This window comes from Oryzias latipes, chromosome 11 (genome assembly GCF_002234675.1).
Source record: "Oryzias latipes chromosome 11, ASM223467v1".
Classification (NCBI taxonomy): domain Eukaryota; kingdom Metazoa; phylum Chordata; class Actinopteri; order Beloniformes; family Adrianichthyidae; genus Oryzias; species Oryzias latipes.
The window spans coordinates 20,894,783-20,922,092 of NC_019869.2; the positions used below are offsets into that span (position 1 = coordinate 20,894,783).

Consider the following 27,310-nt stretch of genomic DNA (forward strand, 5'->3'; position numbering starts at 1 on the left):
TCACAAATATAGTCTTTTTGCTCCTGATTCACAGAATGATTTGAATTTAGAGCTTAACTTTCTTAATATGTCCTCTTTCATCAGCAAAATTTCACAAGAACATGAAAAAAAACACAATTTTCATCAGAGTTTTTCTTTAATGACTATCATATGAATACATAACGTGTGGAAAATTAAAAATAGCTTCAAAATAAATTTTAACACTTCTCTATAAATCAGTGAAATTTGACTAAGTAATAGAAATGTATTTTAAATGTGTGCAGATTAGGGAACACGTTGTAATATTCGGTAGACTTTCATAAAAACCTATTCCACTGAGGAAAAATCCTTTTGTCTTTAAATGAAAATGAGAAAGTGTGCTCTTGTCTCGGAGGTTAGATCACTTCTGCTGCATAAAATCAACAATTACAGCTTTGTAAGGAGCAGCTTTGTGCTCTGACAGTAAGAGCGGTGCTGCAGCTCCGCTACAGGATAATTACTGGGAGCAATGCTGCAGCCTCACACATCTCTGCCTTGTTTATCCGCAAAGAATAAACTTTCAGATATCCTCCCGCAGCTGCCAGAAGTCGTCAAATACAACCGAAATAAACTTGGAGGTTTACATTAAAAATTCTTTATCCTGCTCATTAACTGAATGTCCTTGGGGGATTGTCAGTGGGAGATTTATTCTGCAGTCATTCTTCCATCAGGGTAAAAGGGTGAAAGAAAAGTCTCTGGTTTAACTTGTCGGCCACTTAACCAAGCAGAAAATTTGAGCTGATGCAAACAGTTGATGGAAGGAGAGGAGAAATGTTGTTTCAACATAAAAGTGAAGGGGGGGGGTCAGAGAATTTGAGAATTTTAGCGTGCAGCCAGGAACGGTAAAGGGCCTGGTTTGGTAACTGCTGGATTTGATCTCTTTGCTTTTTGCAGATGCTAAACTGTTGGGTTCGATAAACCAGAACCTCCATGTGCACTGAGGAGGTTCAGTCAAGTATGAAGCATCTGGAATGAAATTAGAATCTTCAAATCACAGGCCATTGTTCTCAGCCAAGAAGAAGTGGTTTTGGTCCCTTTGGATTGGTGGGGAGCTTCTACCTCAAGTGGAGGAGTTTAGGTATCTTCAGGGGTGATGGAAGGATGGAGAGTAAGACTGACAGGCGGATGGATGCAGAGTCTGCAGTGATGCAGCTGTTGTGTTGATCTGCTGCAGTGACTAATTTGCCATCGAAGCTCCTTCTGGAAACACTCCTGATCCAAGTAACCAGCAGTAGATAAGGCAGGATTTCTTAAAAATCCTCAGGATGCCGGCCCTCAAGGAATGGGGCCTGACCCCGGGCCTAAAAGGGTCCAAGCAACCTGTGTTCCCCCCACAGGGTGACTCAGTGGTGATAGGGTGAGTAACCTGGAGTGGAGTCGCTGCTCCTCCACATTGAGAGAAGCCAGTTGAGGTGACTCAGTCATGTCTTTGGGATTACTCCTGGATGCCTTCCTGGGGGGGGATGTATTTTAGGCATGTCCCACCAAGAGGAGGCCCAGGGAAGACCTGCCATGATACAGGACTAAGATTCTTTTTATTTGACATGAAGAATGTTAATTTTAACCCTGTAGAAATGTCGCTGGTGACTCCTGAAAAACACACACTCTTTAACATACTGTAACTCTTCAACTGGTTACGCAATCATTGTGAATCAGCTGACTCTGATACAGAGAGAATCAGCTTTTTGCATCGGTTTTGCGTCCTATGCGACACATGACTAAGGTCAAGTGTTGCACGATGGTGCAAAGGCGCTTCTTTTTTTGCGACTGCTGCTTGCGTAAACACTAGAATACTGTAAAGTGTTAAACATCTGCCCCAAAGCTGCTTTTCTCCGCTTCAGAATCCGTAGAGATTTCCTTAATTCCGGAAAATAATTGAAGATTGAATGTAAATGTAGCCCACATATAAAAACCCTACATGCATTTAAAGGGTTAATTTTGCATTTACAATAGAGATATTTTGACCCACCATGCCTACCATGCAGGGCTTTGTGGAGGGCGCCATCTTGTCTCTGGGTGTTTTTTTGTGTGTGTGTGAGCATGAAGCAGACAAGGAACTGCGTGAGCAGCAGAGAGATCGGTGGAGTTAATGAAGAAAGAAGAAAAATCATAATAAAATGCGTCATGTATACGTCGTGTTTAAGAATTCTTAGAAACTCCTTTGAAAATTGAGTTGATGTTTATGTTTTAAATTAAATTGGCTAAAAAGTGGAACATTTAAATATTCAAAAAATGTTATTTATTGTTCTACCTATATTATAAATGTTATACTTTATCTGATAGCTTTCTGGTTATTTTTAATTTTGGTCTTTTCCCAGCATTTTTTTTCTGATATACATATGTATGTATGTATGTGTGGTTTAATAAGTAATTGAAATAGTGTTTGAAGTATTCATTGTTTAAAAAAATGGTGCTATACGATGGTTATTATACATTTTTTGTTAAAATTTTAGTAATACATTTTCTTAATTCATTTACAAAGTTATTAGTTTTTATATTGTGGAAAAGTGAATGCCTTTTACTAATAGTAATACTTGTTACAAAGATGACTGGATTTTTGCTTGTTAATTAGTTTTGGTAAACTACTAAAAAAAAGAAAAAACATTAACATTTCCAAACTAGAAGGAGAAATTAATGAGTTTTTATTCTGTACTATGTGCAGAATTGTTTTTGATGACCCTCGATTGTAGCTCGGACTTCAATTCTTGGCTGGAGGTTGATGGCGATTCAGGCGTACAACGAGAGAACCCTGTTGAAGATGGAAGTACAGTTTCTGATTCCCATCAGCAGGATTCATCCCAACCTTACAGGACAAAAGAAAAGGAACATTTCCAAACACATTCACTTATCCTACTCAGGTAGAGAGTAAATTGAGTGCAGAAAGAGACAACGGACGATTAATTAGCAGGTTTATTTTGTAAAAGAGGTTCCTTTTTAGGAAGAAATTCGTGTTAATGTGTATGTTGTTGTATTTTATGTTGTGAAAAGGTAAGGAATAAACCGGACCTCTGCTAGTTAAATGCATGGTGGTTTTTCTTCTCTTCCTTAATAGAAACTAGTAATTTTGTGTAGCTTTTGCTGGTTAAATGTGACACAAGCGCTACATAAACACTGGAGCTAAGTCTCTGCTTCAGTGCTAGACTGTGATCAACAGAACAATTCAATTCAGTTTAGCACAAGTCCACGGCTCAAAGTGCTGCACCAAAGGCAAAACACCAAAAGAGATTCATTACAGGCCTTCTAATCCTGTTCCGTCCAAATCCAATTCTGATATATTTTAATAATAGCTTTCAGGTGAGCAGCAGAATACATCAAAGGGATTTTGGGTGTGATCCTTGCTCTTAGCACAATGGAAGGGGGTGGAACATCAGGAAAGCAAATTCTGTGAGGGCAATCCTCTGCTGTCACTAATTGGGGTCTGAAAGAAAACTAAAATAAAAATGAAAAAAGTACTGAATGTATCTGTAGGAAGACAAAAGAGATTTGTTGGTGAATGTGACAAGGACAGAACTAGAGGAGGACAGATCAACTCAAAAGCGTCTGTTCTGGAGCATGGAGACATGAGTTTGTCGCTCCAGCAATGAGAGGACTGAAAGCAGATGGTTGTAAAATCACTGAATCCTCTGCTGGAGAATAGAAGTCAGTCAATCTAAAACTACTCAACATCTGTAAAGGGACTAATAATACCGTTATAACTGCCGCCATGGGAGAGCAGGAAGGCGACACATGAACTCATAGACAATAGTATAAAACAATCATGAACATGGTTAACCCTGTAAAGGTCATTATATCGAAGAATTGACATAAAATTCTAACTTTTTGAAATTAAGATTTGATACAATCTGCAAAAGAAATGTGCAATATAATTTGTTTAATGATATACATATAGATATCATTTAAATTATAAAACTTTGGGTGATTTGGTACGTTTTTTCTCACAGCATTGTTAGTTTAAGTTGTAAAGATCTTGACGAGTGTTCAGGATAAAAAAAGAACCCCATCTTATTTATCCACTGTTTCAAATTTAAACAGCTGTGGGGGCATCAGCTGTGACAACTCCCTCAAAGAGATTTGAATCATCCTGTCGCAGAAAGTCAGATTTTGAGTTAAAAAGCTCAAAATGGGCAAACTCTGGTTTCTTACATTCCCCCAACATTTACAGGAGCCCAGGTGTCTAATGATAGAGCTGAAAACAATCGCAGGAGCTAAATGTTGCTGGTGAGACTGCTACGGGTGGGTCATGTCTTTTGACTTTTCATGCTAAAATCCCCACCTCTCCGCCCACCCAGCTTCCACAGAATAAACTTTCTTTCAGGTTTATTTGAAAACATTCATCTTGGTTGGTTTTTTGTTCCATTTGCGCGTGCAGGGATCAAGGCTGTGCGGCGTTTGTGAGGAGCAGCATGGAGGGCTTTTACTCAGCAGGCGTGCAGCTTTGACATTACAAGGGAGAAAAGGAAAATCCCTACCAAGGCTGCACTGATGGAGGGGGCTCAGCCTTCATCTCAACAATGGCGCGTAGACACCTGCAGACCTGAAGGGGAAAGCTTCATAGCACAGTCAAAAATGGCTTGAATGCTGATGCAGATTTCTGCGCTCACTCATGGGATCTTAAAAACCTGCCCCATGTTCACCTCTTCTTCTGAGTGCATCCCTTTTCCTTTGGACATCTGCCTCCTCTACACAGGCCTTCCTGAGATTTGTTAAATTCAGCTTCTCCATGTGAAAGATCTCTCTATTTCTTCTTGTGTCATTGCACTCAGATTCAAACTTTAATAGTACTGTATTTATTGCAGCTTCTTCTAATGTTTCTTTCATGCATTTTTTTACGAATTGGTTTCACCCCCTCGCTTTCATGTTGAGAGAACAGAAGACTTCTACAGCCTTCATTTATTTTTTCTGCTTTTCATGAATTTGGTGTGTGTGTGTGTGTGTGTGTGTGTGTGTGTGTGTGTGTGTGTGTGTGTGTGTGTGTGTGTGTGTGTGTGTGTGTGTGTGTGTGTGCATGCGTTTATGAATTAAATAAAGCCAAAGACATTTCAACAATAACTAGCCCCTGTGTTCTTCCAAAACCCGTTATTTTTTCCTCTCCTATGTGTGCACAGGCGGTTTTGAGTGAACAGGCAGACAGTTGTGCCATCATTCCCTGCAGCTAATAAAGACCCGTGGTCAACTGCTGCTGCATGTCCCTGCAGGAAAAATGAGCTTTGAGATGCCTTGAGATGTGTCTTAGCCTGGGGGCGGAGCTGGCTGAGCAGACTCTTCCTGGGAGGGGCGGTTCTTCACATATCGACGTCACAATGTGAGAACCCGCAAGTTTTAATATGTTTTAATAGATTGGGAGGGGCTGGTGCTCAGAGAGCAGGTTTTTGGAGGAATGCTCAGAAATGCGTAAATGGATCAAAATTCCTCTTTGGTGTTGTTTATAGTGAGGAACGAATAGAATAATATACTTATATAGTATACTAGTTCAAAAAGTTAATTTTACCAGATATTGGCCCGTTAACCCTTTTCGGGTAGATGAAGAGCTCCTGGCCCGAGTGGAGATGTTTGGTTATCTTGGGGTTTTGTTCATGGGCGAGGGAAGGATGTAGCATGAGATTGATATGGTATAAAGGAGCTGATCTGAACTGGTCAGTCAATATTTCCACATCCACCTGTGGTCATGCGCTCTGGATCAAGACCAAAAGGACAAGATCCTGAAAACATGCAGCTGAAATTAGTTCCTTCCGTTGAGTTGCTGGGGACTCACTTAGAGATAAGGGGGAGGAGCTTGGCATTGAGTCGCTGCACCTCCACATGGAGAAAAGCCAGTGGGGGTGGGCCTGTCTATTAACTGGCCTGGGAGCACCTTGCCGAAAAGAGATATGCAAATGCATAAAAACCAAAGGCACTTGATTTACTAAGATTTTGTACTCAATGGACATCAAACAGTCTCCAAGAGCTCAAACCTAATTTTAATACTGCCGTTTGTCTAATGTGCAACCATTCTCACACAATTGTTTCATAGTGAGTCTCTAGTCACGTCATTTTAACATCCTGTGTGTCTGAAGGCCCGTACACACCGGGATGAATTTCACGCGCGATATTCGCCGACGTTTAACGCCTCGTGACTAAACAAAGGGCACCAATGTGAGTCTGCACACCGACGCGAAAAAACGCCACGCGTAAAAGTGTCATTTTTTTGGTTTGACGCGCCGCGTCAAAAACTATACGACCAATGAGAATGGCGTTTTTGCACACGTGTCTGGAGCTTCTGAAGTTACAGTAAAACACAACTTGGGGGCGCTCAAACACAAAACTGTCTTGCTGAGCACACATACGTCACGGCGAAGAAGATATACGCCAAGTAGCGTCTGCACTGCCGCAAAGAAATAAGACGAAGAAGATGCACTCACTGACGGACATTCTAAAATATCCCCGAAAAACACTCATGATACATTTTCAGCTCTTGTACCAGTCGATAAAACTCCCCATGTTCTTCTCTTCTCGTAACTATGGGATGTACCCAAAATCTGCGTCTTTTCCAGCGTCTTTCATCATTCAACACAACAATAATTTCTTCATCGCTGGAACTGGAGCGGGAGCTACTGGTGCTGGAAATATTCAGGTTTTCTTTGTTTAATTCTGACAAGCGCGTAAATACTTGCTCTCTTCTTCTGAGTAAAAAGCAACTTTAAGAAGCGTAAGTTGCGCAGCACCACCTTGTGTACAGGAGTATTTCTGTTTTACATTAAGCGCCATTTAATGTCAGGGAATGAAATTGCATGTTCGCTCGGCTCATCGTCAGCGAAAATCGCCTGGGTGTGAACACAAAAGACGTGGCGAAAAACGCTTCGTCCCGGTGTGTACGGAAAAATTTTGTGCTCGTTTTTCTATAGAAGCTATTTGTTTGTATTGTGTGTAGAATAGATGACTTTATACACAGATGACAACAATCACTCTTTCCAGGCCCCCCGAGCACCAAGATGACCATTACAAGTGTTGGCTTTTTGCTTATGTATTGCTTCTGCTTTATCATTTTAATTAAGGTTGTAAGGAACTGAAGCCATGAAGAACTGTTACAATGACTCAATCAACAAGTCCTCCTCTTTGTTTCCTCTACTCCTCACTTAGTTAAGCTTGTGCTTTTTAAGATGAACCTTCATAAACTCGATATGTAAAGGTGTCATCCGTCACTTCTTTTACAATAGATTCAACCCGCACATTGATAAAGATGCCTGAACCTTCAGTATAAAGCTGATGAAGTGTGTGCGAAACAATGTGAGTGTGTTTCCTAAGGAAAAAATATATATATATTCTACATTGATTCACCGTAATCAGTCTTTTGTTGTTCTACAAAGGATTAAAATTCACTGAAAGACAATTGTAGTAGTGTCTCCACAGGACCTTGACAAACATTGTTTTTTTCAGTTTCTAAAAAAGTGTGCAGATTAATCAGAAACAACCTTCAGCATCATGGTTTTTATTGTGTTTCCCGCTACACTCTTTTGTCAAACCGATTGAGTGTTTTCTATCTGTTTTTAGTTTTAAAGTGTTTTCGCAGCACATCAGACTATCAAGTCAAATGCAGTGAGTGGGATGTTAACTACAAAAGGCAGCATCTGTACATCCACTTCTTGAAGAGATGCACAATTTTGGCAGAGATTTGTAAAAAAAGAAAAAAAGGAAAAAAAAGAAAAAAGCAAGTCAGTATTGGCCCGTGTTGTTTTCTCAATTACATAGTTTAGCTTCGACAATAAACTCTTCCACCTTCTTGTTCAGTTAGAGGCGCAAACACTGACTTAATTTCTATGTCCAGACTTATAATTCCCAGAGGAAAAAGAAAGTACATAAATAAAGCTTGTTTTTATGTCTTTTGTTTTTTGTTCAGCATCTACCAGCTCAGTGGCCTTGTGATAGTGTCCTCCCTGTGACTGGAAGGTTATAAGTTCAAATCCAGGCCGAGTCATACCAAAGAGTGTGAGGGGGTTAATCCACCAAATGGTTCCTAAGCGCGGTTGTATCTGCAGCTCATCGCTCTCCAGGGGATGGGTCAAATGCGGAGAACAAATTTCACACACCTAGGTGTGTGACAGATAATGGGATTTTAACATGACAAAACTTTGGAAGAATTAACGGGAGTCAAAAATAGCCAAGTATTGGGTGTCACTGAGATGAAATGACTTGTGAAGGAGATGGACCAAGAAGATGGAGCCCTCCAAACGGAAAACATGGAGGACTGTGGTGTGTCGAGTCGCCTCAAAGCTCCAAGATTGTTGATTGTGTGTTTCCATGGTGACAGGGCCTGCTCGCGACGCATCTATGTGCTGATTAAGAGCAGATGGAGAGCTGTGTGAGTCAGCAGCATTGAGCAGGTATTAGCAGGTGTCACAAGTCGCTCTGAGTAATCCTGGTCACACATAAGGTGGAACTGAAACAAGCCTAACCTTTCAGCTGCTCAGATCTCTGCTGCAGTGAGAAGCAAGAGCAGAAGCTGCAAATGTCACCGCTGATGCATCCTCTGAGATAACTGCTGCACACAAAGAAGCAGCACCCTGAGGTGCAAAGAGTTTGTCATCAAGGACTGAATGAGCTCCTCCTGTTTGCCTGCTGTTTGGATCTTCAGAGGGGGCTCTCAAACTTAGGGCTTTTTCTTTAACCATCTGGATTTGGAAGGAAAACATGGCACTGATGGAGTACAGGCAGTTTTTTTTGTATGTATCATTTGTTTACTTGTTTTATGGATGGCAATTGGAATTTTTAATTAATGGGAATTCCTGAATGACAAATGTTTTAAAGCAAAAGTAATAGTGATAAAACAACAACAATATTTACAGTTTTCTTAATGACGAGATGTAAAAAATTAAATAGAGGAAAACTTAAATGTTGAGTTTAGATTTGAGAGTACATCTGAAGTTGATGTTTTTGTACATCAGATGGAAGTGAGATCATTGTGCTGATGCAGACTGATGCCACAATGTGATGGATGGTGAACAAATGCCCGTGAAAGAGGACAGACGTGACGATTTGCAGGAGATCAGGCAAATGTTTAGGAGACAGGCTGTGTATAACCTGGAAAGCACACAGAAATGAACAGGAAGTTTGGATGTTCTGGACGGTGATGTGATCAGAAGTAGGAGTTCTGGTAATGATGCAGGAAGCAGGGTTCTGAACCAAATGGAGTTTATGGGGCAATTTTTGGGGAAGACTTAAGAAAAGGGACTTGGGGCCAAAGTTCATTTGGGCCTAAAGTACAGCTTTTTTGTTTGGAAGCTGTGATTGCTCTGGTGCCGACCCCAGGCACTGGCCCTGCACTTTAACACCTAAATGACAGACTCTTTGACATATCTTAAATTCCTCGACCCTTTCAGAGTTCAACGCAATTCTGAAACAGAGAGAAGCAGCTTTTTATGTTGGCTTTGCACCGATGAGCAGCTCATTACCAGCGTAAAGTGTCAATGATGTCAATTGGGTAAGCACATCACTGCCATGCAGTGTTGCACATCAGGCTCCTTTTCCCTGATGGATCCATTCAGGATCCATTGGAATTACGTTCATTTCGTAAACAGTTGAAGAGTTACGATAGCCGAAAGAATGTCAACGCTGGAGCTCAAGCTCTGGTGTGAAAGGGTTAAAGACATGGGCTATGGTACCGGGGCATTGGAAATGGGATAGGGGGGCTGTCAGCGCACGCCAAGAAAAATCTCATGGGCAACAGACGGAGTAAACACCGCCCCCTACGGTTTCAGTGTACCTGTTAGCCCTGCCTGGCCACCGACTGTAAAAATAGTTTATGAGTGAAGCCAAAGACGGCGAGCAATCAGCCTCCTGTGGCGCTGTAAACCAACAGCCTAACTGGTGTGCTAGGCTAGGAATAGGCCAATCAGTTAGGAGCTGATGAGGCTGAGGACAAGAATAGGAGGCAGACTGGGGCATTAATAGTTTGTACAGGGAAATATGCAGACCAAGTGATGTTACTGACATGAGGATGAAAAGATAGCTGTCAAGAATACCAGCCAGACTCATAACCTTTTGGAGGAGGGAGGGCTGATGAGAGGTCAATGTTAACAACTTTTCCACTTTGCAGACTGTGGATTTGATGCCAAGAAATAGATTTACAGTTTCATTTCCATTTAATTTAAGGTAATTTGAGGTCAACCAGGACTGAACTGTGGGGTTCTTTTCTTGAGTTTCATTGCTATGCAAAAAAAAGACCCCCCCCCCAATTCCTTTGGCCAGTTTGAAATTAAAAAAACCTGGAATTTCAAAGAGAGAGGGATTTTTACTTTGAAATTCTTGAAGGAGGTCGACCATTTTGAGAAGAAAGAGCAAAGGGAGGCGTCCATTACTCATTTCTAATCACATTCAATGAAAGCTTCATAATTGAGCAGAAAACAACGGATCTATTATAGAAATGGGATAACTCTGAGGAGTGCCAAGAAATACATATACCAGACAATACCTATAGTTTCAAAATTAAAAAAAAAGCCAGTCTACTTATCAAGATTTTCACTGCATCAATCTGAGCTTCAAATTCTATTCTTGTGTCAACTTCATGTTAAAAAAATGTGAATCTAGTGTGTTCTCTCCCCCTTCACCTTTTGTGTTCTTGCTGTTTTGCTCATTTTTCTAAAGCATTCGTTGTATGTGACTTCATTGGATGTTTGTGTTAACGAAGGGAGGAAAGTAAAAGGTGGGTTGGTTTTCTATTTTAATTTCTGTTTATTTTTTGTTTTTAATTGTAAAGCATTTTAAGCTGCGACATGATGAATAAAGTTCGATTTTGATTTATTTCAGTGCCATTTTGCATGCTTTTGGTTGTTGTTTTTGTTTTCTACAGAGTACTGTGTTCTGTGTCTTGATTGGCTGGAGATCTCTTCAATCTCCTTCGTGCCATGCTTCCTGTACAGAATGCGTACAGTTTGCCACATAAATCAATCTTTGATCCCAATCAGTTTCTTTCTGTAATACTGGGCTTATTATTTTTTATATTTGAAAGAATTTAAACAACAAAGAAAAGTGTTAAAATGTTAGTCTGTCTGAAAAAATGTAGAAAGTGTTTAGTGAGAGGTTTTATCAGCATTAAAACATCTATAATCCTATCTTGTGGATTTCACCTGTCGTGGATCAATTTGAAAAACATAACTTCTGTGATAAATATGGGACCAAGAGAGAAAAAAATCCTGACGGAAGAGTTAAAAAAAGAAGAGGAACTGGGATCCGAAAGATAGAACTTGACCAAAGCATTGGAAATACATGTCTGACTTTTAGAAAAAAGGGTTGCCAAGTGAAAAAGATGATGAAAAGGAGGGGCCATGGAACACCTGAAGTGATGAGGTACGGCCTACACCTGAAGGTTTTGAGCTGAAAGAGCTGAACGCAGCCTGAAAAAAGTCCAAGAAATGCACTGTAGGTGGAGCGGGTGATACCAATGGAGGCGATTGAGAAGGAAGGTGTGAAAGATGCTGTCAGAGGCCACAGTCATATCAAGAATGATGAGCAGAAGCAAATGAGAATTTGTTGCTACAGGAATGTCTTTGGTGAATTTAATACGAGCAGCTTCTGTGCTGTGGTGAGGACAAAAACTGGACTGAAATTGTTCACAAAGTTTTAATTTGGTTATGTGGGAGTGGAGTTGACATGGCCCGACTTTTTGAGTATTTTGCATAGAAAAGCTAGGGTGGAGAGAAAATTAAGGTAACAAACGTCGGTCGTTTTTAATATTCTTTTAGCTGCTGTTTGAAAGAGAGTTACAACAAGAAAGTTTGAGTTGAGGTGGATTATCAATAATATCAAAGAGAGGAAGCAGAATTGACCAAAAACCTACCAAAGCTTTGATTTCTATTCAAGATTTTTGAGAAATGTAAAAATTGGAACTGCGAGAAAGGATTTGAAAACAGGAATTCAGATGACAGAGGAGGTGTGGACACAGCATAGGGATGAGTCGATTGGCTTCAGTGTTATTAAATACAGAGTACAGAATGTAAGTGTTATCTTTGTTGGAAACTAGAGATAAGTAGTTAAAAGTAGTTAAAATCAGGTAAAATTTGTATATTTCTTCATGAAAAGAGGGAGCAGTTTTCTTTAAGGCATTGAATTTTGCGACTAAACTAGTTTCCATGCAGCAGGGTGTGAAAGTAAACCGAGGAGCAGAGGAAAATGAGACGGAAATATCAGCAATGCATGAGGAGAAGGTATCAATATTAATGTCCTTAATATTTTTGAAATGAAGAAGTTTCATTACTTTGAGGCAGGCTGACATAAAAAATAAGAGCAGAGGAAATAATCCAATATTATAGAGAGATTCAGTTGTGCATTTAGCTGAGCTGAAGCCAGGAATGAAGGTAGACTTTGTAACTCTAGAGATGGAGCATGGTGAGGCATCTTCCGTGAGAACATGTATTGTGAATTGAACAAAGAAATACTCAGAAACACAATTCAAAAATAGGTTTTCGTTGGAGTGGGTCTTTAAGTTTAGAAAAGTCTTTGGGTTGTTGGTATGTTTTGATTAAAAAGATAAAAATGAAGCTTAATAGAAAAGTTTAGAGGATCTTATTTGAGGTACAAGGAGATTGTGGAGTTCACCAATGACGGAGCAGATGTTGCAGAGACTGAAGGCAACGCTGGTTTTGTCCTGCTTGACGTTAATGTTGTCCGACCTGGCTAGAGAGGCTAATGTCCTGTGTCTGGCAACCAGAGCAATGATTTTGGAAGGACAATGAGAAGGTAGACTAGACAGACATGATTGCATTTGAGTTGTCATTTTGGAGTGTATGAGTGTGCAAGTGTTCTGAACACGGAAGCCTAAAATCTAGGTCTACACGTTTACATACACTTTTTATCAAAAGTGGCCGTTGAAACAGGAGTCGACGCATTTGGTGTGAACGTGGCTTCACCTGAATAGTTCAAATTTGTCCAGGTTTGGCTGAAGTAACTGGCAGAAACAGAGTGACTTGTGCCTGTCATTTATCATCTTCAGGTCCAGAGGAAGCGTGTGTACATTTCACACTCGCTTTATTAAAACGTTTTTTTTTAAAGCAGCAATATCTACAATCAGTTGCTTCATGTCATCCAGTTTTTTCAGAAATTATGAATAAAGTTATAACAAGTCCAAAGCAATCACAGGTAACTGTTTTATTATCGGTCCCACAGCACGTCTTCTTTAACAGCGGAGACATTCCACCTCCAACCAAGGGTTACGCTCCTCACTTTGTTAGCTGGCCAGCACTCTTATTAAGACAAAACAAAAGGTCGAAACGCTGTCACATTTAGTGAGGCGTTCTGTCTGAGCATCTCTGTAATCAGTGCTTAGCCCTTGTGCTATCTTGTAGGGTCCAGATGACCCCACAAAATAGAACCGTTAACTTTGGGAGTGGGGTCATCTGGACCCCACAAGATAGCACAAGGGTTAAACACAAACACAGTGCTTGAACCTTGTCACTTAAGTGATCGGATTCCTGGCACAGTCTGACTCCTCCAGCCGGCTCTGGCCTCTATGGCTACTGGGTGGCTGGCTGAGCTATCTGTGGTCCTTGTCTGTCTGCGGTGGGTCTCTATTGCGTATTGTTGACTTAAAAAGTTAGAACATTCATTAATCAATCAGAATGTTTATATCACCTGAGTCATATGTGCGTCTGACATCCGTCCCTCCGCAACGCAAGATTCACGCAGGAGTTTTATTTCCAGTCCACTGACTCGTCAATGGTGCGTCAAAAAGCCGGAGAAACGGGCAGCGGGTCTGCGTTTCAAAATAAAAACTCCCGTTTTACCTTCAAGATAAGAATGAATGAAATAATATTTTATTGGCGTGACGTGATAACCCAAGTCACTCCAGGAACAACACCTTGAGGCGTGGACGTCGAAAAGTTTTATTTTGGAAATACAGAAACATCATTTATGACACAGGACATGCATTTTACAAGGACTCAGTGAGGAAGGAGAAAGGATGGGGGACTGTCAAGGTTAAGGATGAAGTAACTGACACTGGGGTGGCAGGCCAAGTCACACCTCCAGGACAAAACGGAGGAAGGGGGACGGACCGGAGACGCAACGGAGACAATGAAAACTGAGTGTTGTGATGCTGACTTCCAACACAATGAAAAAGAGATGCACTGGAGACAGACTGGTGTAAGTACGAAGTGGCTCTGGTAGCTAAATGCATGGGGTATTCACTGTGTTGAGCATCAGTCTCTGATCTTTAGCCTGGTAGAATCTCCAAATTGTTTTTCAGCTTCGCACCGAATGCTTGGAGGTCTGAGATCATCTCCCAATACTCCCAGGATCCTCCCGCTGTTGTTTAGTCACATGCTGACACAGTGAGAAGGTGACGGCATAATTACAGCCACATGGTACAGAGTGGGAGGAATGCCTCCAAAGTTTCCTCCCTATCAAAAGTGTGCATTCAGCTCCCTGACTCCTTCACTGCACACCATCGTGAAGTGAAAAGAGCTGCTGGAAGTCACACTGAGCAGCACTCTGGTACAAACCGACCCCCTGCTTCAGTGCTGGAAACATCTCTGTGCCTCCCATCTGTCAGGAGGCTGAGGCAAGTCAACAAGCAGAGAAAAGCTTTCCCAGAAAGAAAATAAAGCAAAGCGCCTAAAATGAATAAAAAGTAGATTTTTTCACAATCAACTCTGTGATTCATTCACTTGTAAAAGCCAAACGAATGTCTCTTAATTTACTAATAAAAGAATGCAAATCAGGTTATGGCCCGCTGACGCTTCTGGAGAGAGCTGGGAAATGGCTTCTTAATCACTCAAGTTTGAGGAGGACGAATAATCTCCCGCCCTCACACACTCCCCCCAACACTGAGTGCTCCTTGAATTTTGAAGACCTAATGATTCGGCATAGTTTTATGATCAATTTAGATCTCAATAATGGCTGAAGCCCTGAACCCTTGTTTGCACGGGTATTTATCCTCATTTTTACTTGGTCTAGTTAGGGTTGTGTACGACAACACACAGTACTTGCAAAATTATTGACAATTCCGAAGAACTCACCTGTTTAGCAACTGGTACAGTAGAAAAACATCTGACTCTGACACCAGGTTTTATGTGCACAGCAAGGGGAGGGAGGTGTCTTCTAATGACTGGCTGATGGTGCACAGTAGGGGGGGGGGTTCTAATTTCCCAGCAGCTGTCTGTACACATGCTGTCGGCTGATGTTGACAGTTGTGTCCCCTTACAAATGGGGAGGGCTCAGGTGAATTGGAAGGAAGCACAAAAACTCCACCAAGCAACACTGACGGGCCCACCACCCAACGCTCACATCAGAAAAACACATTTCACAAACTGCAATGCACACTGGGAAAGCGACAGATGTGGTTGAGGGAAAACTATGCTCATGAAAGGGATTTGGCTAAAATTCTGAAATTGGCAAATCGCCAAATTGATTTAGCAAAAGTTCTGTTCAGCTGAGTGACTAAAGGCTGAAAGGATATAGTTTAGACGACGATATTGCTCTTTTTTGGAGGCACTACATTTTGGAATGCCTAGCTAGGTGGGAGGAGGCTATTTTCACACCCCAAAATGTTTTAATTATTAAAATGGCAACTTACTATAACATTACCAAATTTACATAAATGATGGCACAGAGGAAACAAAAATGAGTTCAGCAAGTGAAAAGAGCCCATAAACTAAACTATCATCAATCACTATCCAGACTACGCAATGTACAGCAGCAAACACAAGGAGGGACCTCCACTTGTCACACTGTATGCTAGTGTGGGATCATTTACATTCACAAAAGCATACTAACCACACTACCTTTGGTCATGGGCTGTAACCAGTGGTTCCTGTGGTCTAACAGAGTCCACACATAAAATTTGGATGACCCAACATGACAACACAGCTGAAAGAATATCGCTACACAAGTCCAGGGCCTTAGTTGGATGGTCGTAGCTGGTCGTAGAGACTTGAGGCTCTTGCGGCCTCAAGAGAACTGCAAAACACCCCTGCTGATGCGTCCACACCTAAGGGATATACGCAAAATGGAATGTACGATTGTTGTGCATGTGATAAGTGTATCGTGAAGTACAGTGGGGCAAAAAAGTATTTATTCAAGCACCAATTGTACTAGTTTTCCCTCTTAAAAAGATGAGAGAGGCCTGTAATTTTGATCATAGATACAACCGAGATTTCTGGCTCTCACAGGCCTGTAATTTCTTCTGTATGAGGATCGTCTGTCCTCCTCCTGAAGGAATGGCATCTGTTTGCACACAAAAAGACACCTGTCCAAAACCTCAGTCGCACTCCAAACTCCACTATGGCCAAGACCAAAGAGCTTCTAAGGACACCAGAAACCAAATTTTTGACCTGCACCAGGCTGGGAAGACTGATTCTACAATAGGTAAGCAGCTTGGTGTGTCAGCTGTGTGAGCAATTATTAGGAACTGGAAGACATGCACGACCACTGATTATCTCCCTAAATCTGGGGCTCCCCGCAAGATTTCACCCCATGGGGTCAAAACGATCACAAGAACGGTGTGTGATACTGATGGTAGGTAGCCTTTGTTACTTTGGTCCCAGCTCTCTGCAGGTCATTCACTAGAGATCTTTTTGAACCCCGCGGGGTGAGATATTTATAGGTATAATGTAAGTTGCATGCACTTGTCACGTAGGGGTGATGCTGTTGTACAGTGTCCTAAAGGTGGAGTCTAGTCCTTAGTAAGGCACCCATACTGGTCCCTTATTGACCGCAGAAAAATGCTGCACACAGGGGTTGTGTGCATGATATGCAAGTGCCTGTAGTACTGTACACCCTGTACACACTGTAAGATGCCAACACAGACTACACTCTTGTAGTTTTTCTAATTTCTAACTGCCAGGCTGTCTGCAAGGAGTACGTAAGGGGCCCGCAAAGGGCACACAAGGAGCATGCGCTTATCACTTGAACAGCACTAAAGGGCCCTTTGCGCTGTCCCCAGGTTTTGGGAACTGAAAAAATGAAATATCTGTACAACACACCAGCGTTTCACATACTTCACTCTTACGTGTTATTTAAATGTTTGCAATGACCGGTCACCTGAACAATGTCTGTAGAAAAAATGTGCATAAACATTTACACCCTACTGGCTCACTGAGTGATCTTTGATCTTGAAATTTTACCATTTTCCCGTTTTTCACCCGCAGACAGCCCATATCCACCAGTAAGGGCAGTCGTGACTAAAGCATAAGGTGTTTAGCAGAATGTTTTCATTTGAAGGTGCTTCAGGGGAACATCTGAGAGCAGGCAGAATGGAGGAGCACAAAGTCAATCACCAGAAAGTTCTTTATGTTTGACGGCTGCATGGTTTAGTAAAAATACCAAAAGCTAAAACAGCTAATTGAAAAGAAAATGGCTGTAACAGCCAAAGCTTGAAACTGCATTTAGTAGCAGTTGAGAAGTTGAGAATGGAGGATTGACTGAATCCGTCACTTGAACAGCTGTAATGTCAAGCAAGAAGAGTATGATAATGCAGCTCATGTCTCAGGTATATTGACTTGTCTGAGGTCAGGTATAAGTCACTGCAAAAACACCTTAAGTCCACTTCCTCAGTGGGGTAGGGGTGATGTTGGTTGAGGGAAGATGCCCATTTTGTAGGTAATTAAATTAATTGATGAGAATGTGACTTTGTCTGATCACACGGCGACTTCCTGGGATTAGGGATTTAGATCGATCGACCCCATGTGACATCCAAAGGCTCTGCTGGGGTTTTCCTTTGCTGATGCTTTGCGGGACAGAGGATCGATCGTGACCTTTGCCTGCACCCTGTGATGATCTGCTGTGTGGGAATGGAGCATTCTCAGGTCTGCAACAGGACTTTCTTCACGTCATACATTTTAATTTGACTCATCTCTGCTGTAAAAATAAAAAGGCAGCTTTGAATCTTTTATTTGCTTTTATTGCACAGATTTTTGCCAATATATTTTCCCCCCTTTTTTTAATAGAAAGGCCTGCATTACTTTACTGCCCAGGAGTTTCAAGCATCATCAAAAAGACACTTCCTTTAATTAATTTTTTCCCATGTTTATGGTAAAATGATACACTGTTCAATCTACATCTTCACTTTAGTCTCATTGTTTCAGAAACTATGATCTTTGTTTAGAAGCATTTTTGTGAATCGAACTATCTATGCATTTCTATTTCTAAACTCTTCATACATTTTCTAAACCTGCATCTAATTCTAAATTACTAAGGCAAACAACCACACACGCACATATGTGGGACAATTTAGAATCACCTATGAACCTATCAACCATGTCTTTTGACTGTAGGAGGAAGGCCTGGAGGAAACTCCCACAGGAATAAGGAGAACATGGAAGAATTCAGAAAGAAGAGGTTTAAAGTAAGCAGATATTCATGGCTACTGAGTTAGCAGAACCAAGCTTGGCTAAAAAGCTGAGAGAAAACACACAAGGGTGGGTTTTGTCTGCCACTACTGGAATAAGTTTGTTGTTTCATAGAAATATGACCAAAAATGCACTTTCTTAGTTATATGCAGTTCATTGGGGCGATGTGCCCTAGATTGTTTTACAGATGCTAGGTATGCCTCACCTAACCGCTTTACATAAGAGGGACAATGCGCTCAATTACACATGCAGGTCCCATTTTATTTAAAGGTTGTTATTTGTCTGTTGAATCGGTTAGTTAAAAAGGGGTCCAAGTCCACAATTTTTCAAAATAAAGATATTATATGTTCTATAGTCTTCAAGGGAATAGCTATCTGATTATGTGCAAAAAAGTTCCAAGTCCGTTGTAATGTATTGACTATGCTTGATATTTAAAATGCATTACGTAAGTGCAAAATTCCTGGATTTGGGCCTCTCTTGCATGGGTTTTGCTTTATCCCATAGATGGCAGTACTAGTTATCCGATATGGCACCACCCCTGTTTAATTCAAGAAGGGCCCAAGTCCAGAGACTTTAGTTTGCTAGTCCTCTGAAATCATAAAAGTGAAGTGCTTCATATTATAGCATTTGTAAGCTATAAACTGGTGCTAAATCTGGGTAAAGTATTAATCATTTGGTGTAGCCTCCCTTTAAGCTGTGCAATTAAAATCATTTCCTGGAAAAACAAACCTCTTGGACTTGGGCCCCTTTTGAACTAACTGATTCAATTATATCCTAACAGAGATTGTGTATCAATTTCAAGTGACTTTAATTCCAGCGCCCCCTTGTGACCACAAAATTATGCAGTAGTGCGAAGGGTTTTAAGAACCCACACTGGATGACGCTCATCGCACCCCTTTGGAATCAAAATCTGATTTCCCATATATCAGTCTTGCGCTTAACAAGCTGAGATATGGGGCTCAAGCCCCACCTGTTACCTACTGAACACCTCATAAAATCACACAATGATAAATTCTAATCTATTGTAGTGACCTGGGGGTTAGCCCCGCCTTCAGCCCCTAAGGCTCATGGGAAGTGGGGAGCTTAGGTGAAACCTTGAGTCAGAGGGCTGGAAGCTGAAGTGACGCTCCATGCTGTTTGGGCTGTATGTGTGCTTGATTAAATGGGCTCTGTGCTGAAAAGGAACTTCTAGTGCTCTGCCTGTTTATTTCCTCTCTGAGACTGTACGGGGTCGTGTGGTGTATGGGGCACGGACAGCTCTCCAATGAAGCCATCTAAATGGCAGTCTGGCTTTTGCTTCCCCACTAAACTGACGGTCCGGCTGGATCGTTACATTGGTGTCAGAAGTGGGATGCTAAGCCGCTGCTACATCATGGAGGGCTGTGTGGTGGATGCTGAGCTGGAGCATGAGATGCTGGAGGCAGTTCGGGACAACGGAGGAGCAAGGGCGAAGTCATCTCCGTGATGGAGCGAGCACCCACCGTCGTCTGCAGCCTGGCCCTGCCCGACGCCAGCGCTAGATCATCTGGACCAGACTGTGATGACGGTGCGCAGCCCAGCTGAACTTTATCGACTCAATGGCTTCACACAGCTGGAACCACACCTGGCTCAGGTCAACCTGGCGACCGGCCATGAGGGCTGGACGCCGAAGGGGACTTCTCACACACCCAGGCCTGGCGTTAGAGGGCGCTACACTGCTGGACCTCCCACCTGCGGAGCTGCGAGACCTGTCAGCACGGACAGCAGAGCTTCGCTTTGGGGAGGAGGGTTCGACGAAACGGATCCGTCAGCAGCTGGAGTCTCGTCGTCGCAGCGATGACCACGAACGCCTGGGATGCTTGGGGACCGTTACTGCTGATGTGCAGCTCTTCGCTTGAAGAGAGTCTGCTCCCCCATGGTGATGTGCACCTTGATGGCGGTGTTTCCACGGAGGTGGGGACTGATTCTCCTGGCTGGGCACATACTGGCATGGGACTGTGTCAGTAACGGATGTGCTAACCCAGCCAGTTAAGAGGAGGACTGTACACTGTGGAGGGCGAAACCCAGGATTGTGCAAAGGAGTCTTCAGTCAGTGTGTTCCTGTGTTTTGCTGTTGTGTTGTGTTGTTCAGTTCTGCAGTTATGTGAGGGTTGTGGGGACACTAACCCTCTTAAGTGGGGGCAGTGTAGCGACCTGGGGGTTAGCCCCGCCTTCAGCCCCTAAGGCTCATGGGAAGTGGGGAGCTTAGGTGAAACCTTGGCTGTGTCCGAATTACCGCCCTAACCCCTATATAGTGCGGTCGCCATTTTGTAGTGCTGTCCGAATCTACAGTTCAAAAATCATGTGCACTAGAAATTTCCCAGAATTCTTTACGAAAAACCAGTGTGGATCGATGCTCACTCGATCGGCGAATATTGCCCAGAATGCACTGCGTTCATACCAGAATGCATTGCGTGTGACCCACAATACACTGCGCTTGAATTATTCGAAGATGGCGGACGGTTGCGCGAGAAAGAGGACTTAAAAATGTAAGTATATTTAAAAGTATCAAGTATCTATTGTAAAATATATTTGTAAATACGTTAGATGATGTGTTTAATATGTTATATTCCTCAATCGACTATCTACATTGTTTGGAAGCTCATCAATTTCGGTAATGCTAAAGCTAACGCTAGCGCGAATTAGCGCCGAATGCTAAAAAACAAACGCTGTTGATATTACATAAAAAACGAGTGAGTTCTAACCGTAGTAATTAGTTATTAAAACATTTTTTAAATGTGTTTATAGTGTAGCGACTAACGTTGTTGGGGCTCTGTTAATGTGTTCTGTGTTACATCGTTGCTCCAGTGTGATTGGATGAGCGGGAGAATGGGCGGAGGAGCAGACAATAAAAGAGGGGTCGTGGGTGCATGAGGGGGGAGAGGATGGACGCGTTGATGGAAAGTTCTGATTATCGTTGTACTGTATTTGGCGTGGTTACGGCCGACAGTAACTGTTCCTAAGTCATTAAAAAGCCTCACGGTTAGAAACAGTCGCCTCCGCTTCATTATTGCGTCGGTGGGACGCTACACTGGTGTCAGAAGTGAAAGAACGGCGTTTTCGGCTAACTCAGTCAAGCTAGCGCGGCGCACGACATGGCCGTTCAGCGGGACAGGACCGGCGCTCGCCCAAAAATCAAGGAGGAGATGGAGTATGGTGATTATGCGACTTCTCCGGGACGAGAGACGGATTTTTCCCGCGAGTATGACCACATGCTTCGGCTGAAACAAGCGGCCAGGAGGATGGCCGCGGACGCTGGATTCGGCGCGCGCGCGGCTCACGTTGGCGCCGGCGCGAACACCGCCGCCGGAAGTGACTACAACATACCGGATGTAAATAAACATGGCGGCGCCCTGTGCAACCACCTACCAATGAAAACGCCTAAATACTCCGGTAAGGCTGACTGGGAGGCTTTCTATGCACAATTCGAACTGTTAGCTCGGGCCGCCGGATGGTCGGAAGACACTAAAGCTCTCCAGCTGGCTCTGTGCCTCACAGACGAGGCCTCCCATTGTCTGTTGCTGCTTAGTCCAGAAGAACGGGGCAACTTCCAGGCTTTAGTTGGAGCTCTGCAGCAGCGTTTTGGACAGTTTGGCCAGCCTGCTATTTTGCGCTCAGAGCTAGCAAACAGACAGAGGCGAACAGATGAGCCACTGCGGGTTTTGGCCTCTGACATTGAAGCTCTTACAAGAAGCGCCTATCCCCACATGCCCGCTGCGGTCCAAGCTGAGCTGGCGAGGGATCAGTTCATCCGAGCCCTGTCTCCGAGGGACCTGCGAGTACAGACGCAACTGGCCCACCCCTGCACCCTTCGAGAAGCTTTGGAGACGGCGCTGGAAAGAGAACTGGTTGGAGCTGCTGCTGAGAATGGTGCCATTGGCTGCAACCCTGTTGTGAGGGTTGTGGAAAAAGCAGCCCCCGACCCAGAGGAACCAGGATGGGTCCAAGGGCTTACAGAACTGATCCGAACCGTGGCCGTGCAGCCCCCGAAAAAGGGTAGCCGCTTCCGCCGCGACGCCCCTGTCTGTTGGGTGTGTGGCCAGGCTGGACACATCAGTGTGCGGTGCCCCAAGCGTATGAATCCTCAGGGAAACGGCCCGGGGTCTGTGTAGGAGGGACGTCACAGGCCCGTTTTCGCATGTCCCACCCTGATGATCTGCTAGCAGATGGAGCCCACCTTGACAGCCGGGGGAGGGAGGCTCAACTCCCCCCAGAAGCAGACGACAGTGCGGAGTGGACCAGAGTTGTGGGCTGGACCCATGTTGGGGACTTTTGCCACGTTCCCATAACCATAAAGGGGGTGTCCTGTGTAGCACTTGTGGACACAGGGTCCACTGCCACCCTGCTCAGGCCTGACATGGTCCCAGCTGAGATGCTACTGGAACCCACAGCTGTCAAGCTACGAACTGTGACCGGGGACTTGACTCCCATGCTTGGCCGGGGGACAGCGAACATTCGAGTGGGTGGCATGACGGTGGATTGTAAGGTGTGGGTTGCAGCTGTGCAGGATCAGTGCATATTGGGCTTGGACTTTTTGAGAGCAGCCCGATGTGTGTTGGACCTAGGGGGGAATACCCTGGAGTTCCCTGGGGGGCCTAAGGTGCCCATGGTCCGACCCATTCGGGCCCAGTGCTTACCCCGAGAGACATCAAGGGCGGTAGAGATGCAACAGGACCTGTCCCCGCCCTACTCTATTCCGCTGCCCACCACTCTTCAACCTAAGATCGAGACGCAGCCACTGCCCTCAGATCAGCGGAACGCAGCAGTTGAGGCTGACAGAGTGACAGCTGTGAAGGAGATCTGGAGGCGCAGCTGTGATGGGTTGCAGCCGGGACAGAAGGATGAACTGTGGAAGGTGCTGTTAGAGTATAGAGACATTTTTGCACTTTCTGAGGATGAGGTGGGGCTGACGCACCTAATTCATCATGAGATCGATACTGGAGATGCCCGCCCCATTAAAACACGCCCCCGCCGCCTCCCCCTTGCCCACAAAGTGGCTGCTGACAGTGCGATTGAGGAAATGCTGCGTGGCGGCATCATCGAGCCGTCAGACAGCCCCTGGGCTTCAGGGGTTGTAATGGTCAAGAAAAAGAAGGGTCCGAAAATGCGGTTCTGCGTGGACTACAGGCCGCTGAATGGGGTGACCAAGAAGGACTCGTACCCGCTGCCCCGCATAGATGAGTCTCTGGACTTGGTGTCTGGCTCATCTTGGTTCTCCTCATTGGACCTGCGCAGTGGATATTGGCAGGTGCCGCTCAGCCCCGAAGCCAGACCAAAGACTGCTTTCTGCACCGGGAGAGGGTTGTGGCAGTTCCGCGTGCTCAGTTTTGGCCTGTGCAACGCTCCTGCCACGTTTGAGCGCCTGATGGAGAAGGTGCTGGCCTCCATTCCCCGTCAGGAATGTTTGGTCTACTTGGATGACATTCTGGTACACGGGGGGTCTTTCAAGGCTGCGCTGGAATCGCTGAGGAAAGTCCTGCAGAGGATTGCTGCAGCAGGTCTGAAGCTGCACCCTGACATTGCTGCTTCATGAGAAGAGACCTGGAGTTTTTGGGTCACAGGATTGGGGGCGAGGGCATCAGCACTTTGGAGGAGAAAGTGCAAGCTGTGAGAGACTGGCCAACGCCCACCACTCTAAGAGACTTGAAGAGCTTCCTGGGGTTAGCCTCCTATTATAGGCGGTTTGTTCGCGGGTTTTCCTGCATTGCTGCCCCTCTGTTTCACCTGCAGAGGAAGGACTGTGACTTTGTTTGGACGCAGGAGTGTGAGCAGGCTTTCAGCTCTTTGAAGAAGGCTCTGACAAACTCTCCTATCCTGACCCCCCCAGATCCCAAATTACCCTTCATTCTGGATACGGACGCCAGTGATGTGGGAATGGGGGCCGTGCTGAGCCAGATGGGGTCAGCAGGAGAGAGAGTGGTGGCTTACTTCAGCAAGACCCTCAGTAAAGCGGAGCGGCGCTACTGTGTGACTCGCAGGGAGCTCCTGGCTGTTGTCAAAGCCATAGGCCATTTCAGATACTATCTGTGCGGCCTCCCCTTCACAGTCCGGACAGACCACTCTGCTCTGCAGTGGCTGATGACCTTCAAGGAGCCAGAAGGTCAAATCGCTCGCTGGCTGGAGGAGCTGGCTTCATTCTCCTTCACAGTGGAGCATAGACCGGGCTCCCGCCATGTTAATGCTGACGCCATGTCTCGACGCCCCTGTGCCCTGGCAGGCTGCCAGTACTGTGAGAAAAGGGAGGCTCGGGAAGCAGTAATCAGCAGAGAGGAGCAGAGCCACACCGGTGAAAGCAGCTGGCCAGTTTGCAGACTGGTGCAGGGTGTGGACTCCACTGAATGGAGAGCGCATCAGGAGCAGGATGTTGACCTGCAACCAGTGCTGCAGTGGGTGGAGGCCGGCCGCAAACCTGAGTGGGGGGAGGTGGCAGGGTGCTCCCCCGGCTCCAAAGGACTCTTCGAAAAGTTTGATGCTTTGAGACTGAAGGATGGAGTACTTCAGAGGGCCTGGAAAGAGCCGGCTACCGGAGAAGAACGGTGGCAGGTGGTGGTCCCTCGTACGCTGAGAAACTCAGTCCTCCAAGGTTGCCATGGAGCTGCAGGGTCTGGACACTTTGGCGTGTCAAAGACCCTCCGTCGCATCCGCCAGGGGTTCTACTGGGGCCAGCTTAGGAGGGATGTGGAAGACTTTTGCCGCCGCTGTGACATCTGTACAGCGCATAAAGGCCCCCCTGATCGGTCCCGCGCTGAGCTCCAGCAGCTGGCAGCAGGGGCACCAATGGAGAGAGTAGCAGTGGACATCATGGGCCCGTTTCCACGCACAAACAGATGTAACCGATTTGTTCTGGTTGCCATGGACTACTTTACAAAATGGCCGGAAGCATATGCCATCCCAGACCAGGAAGCAGTGACTGTTGCAGATGCCCTGGTGGAGGGCATGTTTTCTAGGTTTGGCGCTGCTGAGGTCATTCACAGTGACCAAGGGAGGAACTTTGAGTCTGCTGTGTTTTCCGCCATGTGTGAGCGTTTGGGCATGCGGAAGACACGGACCACCCCCTTACACCCCCAAAGTGATGGCTTGGTTGAACGTTTTAACAGGACCCTGGTGAAGCAACTAGCCATCCTCACCTCAGCACACCAGAGTGACTGGGACGAGAATCTTCCACTCGTTTTGATGGCATACAGGTCTGCAGTGCAGGACTCCACCTTATGCACACCTGCTTTGCTCATGTTGGGACGAGAGCTACGCACGCCAGCAGAAATGTCTTTTGGGAAACCCGCCGATGCCCTGGGAGCTCCGCCTGGACCTGAATATGCCAGGAAGCTGCAGGACAGAATGGACACGGCTCATGCCTTTGCCCGCAATCAACTGGAGAAAGCCGGCATAAGGCAGAAGAGGAACTACGACCTGAGGGCCAAAGGCAAAGACTTCAAGGCAGGAGACCTGGTGTGGGTGTATAACCCGAAAAGGAAAAAGGGTAGGTGCCCTAAGTTGGACTGTCAGTGGGTGGGGCCCTGTGAGGTGCTGGAAAAGCTGGGAGAAGTGGTCTATAGGGTTGAGCTCCCACCTGGAGGAAGGCGTGTGACCCTCCACAGGGACAGACTGGCTCCGTACAGGGGTGATGCACGGCCACAGCAGTACTTTGGGAGGTCGTTGCCCCCCTCAGCTACCCCCACCCATGCTAGGGCTGGTCCCCCCGCCAATTCCCCACATGCACCCCCACAGCAGCAGGTGGTCTCGGGACATCACATGGCGCCATCCGTGCCGGCTCCACGGAGGCCCAGGAGACTGAGACAGCCTCCCCCCCACCTCCGTGACTTTGTGTGTGACCCCACGGGACGTGGGACTTTGTAGGGGGGAGGCAGTGTAGCGACTAACGTTGTTGGGGCTCTGTTAATGTGTTCTGTGTTACATCGTTGCTCCAGTGTGATTGGATGAGCGGGAGAATGGGCGGAGGAGCAGACAATAAAAGAGGGGTCGTGGGTGCATGAGGGGGGAGAGGATGGACGCGTTGATGGAAAGTTCTGATTATCGTTGTACTGTATTTGGCGTGGTTACGGCCGACAGTAACTGTTCCTAAGTCATTAAAAAGCCTCACGGTTAGAAACAGTCGCCTCCGCTTCATTATTGCGTCGGTGGGACGCTACAATATGTAGGGACTGACGAGGATAAGGAAAATCTGATCCATCTGTGGATGGAGAAAGATAGCCTGTTTGTTATCAGGCAAGCTCGTGCCGGATGGGAGTAAGAGACACTTGATGATCAGATTTGTATTTATTTATCATTAAACTGTAATCGTTGTCATGTTGGGGTAAAGGTTGTTGTTGAAAGAGGAGAGGAGGAAAGAGCACGAAGGGACAAGGAGTGACAGGAGAGTCTGTTAAGCTTACCTGAGTTTAAAATATTGTTCACAAAATGTAACGTCGTCGTTGTTTTTGCAATTTGTTTAATAAATGCAGGAACAAAAATGAATTATTTACATGTATTATTTAAATCTGAGCCATTTTTAACAATCTCAAAAGAATTTTCATATAAAAATCAAATGTACATATTTACATTTTCGTTTTATGTTAAAATTTATTTTTATACATCTTAACAATACTCCTGGTCTTCTAGAGTCATGTGTGTCACAGTTGGAGCTGAAAGGAAAGCAGAGATTTGACCTCGCAGACGGACGCCACTTTACCCGTCCTACTGGTTCCTGCTGTGGCTCAACATCTGTGGCTCCCAGCAGTCCCCTTCGCTGATGCACAGATTGTGCAGAACTGACCTGCAGGCAATGATTTTCATTGCAAAGGTTGGTTTTACTTCCAGTGCCCCCAGAAATATTGCTCTCCTCCTCATATTCATAATGCCAAATGCTCTCTCTCCACCACAGAGCATGCCTTGGCGTGGTGCTGGTTGTAACGGGCCTGAAGCGCATTCCTCATGGGTTCCCTGTAGGGTGTCAGCAGCGTGAT

At 44.9% G+C, this 27,310-nt stretch overlaps 1 long non-coding RNA gene across 1 annotated transcript; it reads left to right on the forward strand.

The window, feature by feature from the left end:
- The first annotated feature begins 20,687 nt into the window (after window positions 1-20,687).
- Window positions 20,688-27,010, forward strand: LOC110015949. Its single transcript, XR_002291212.2, has 3 exons — window positions 20,688-20,839; window positions 26,507-26,594; window positions 26,967-27,010. It is a non-coding gene; the product is annotated as an uncharacterized LOC110015949 (long non-coding RNA).
- Window positions 27,011-27,310: the final 300 nt, after the last annotated feature.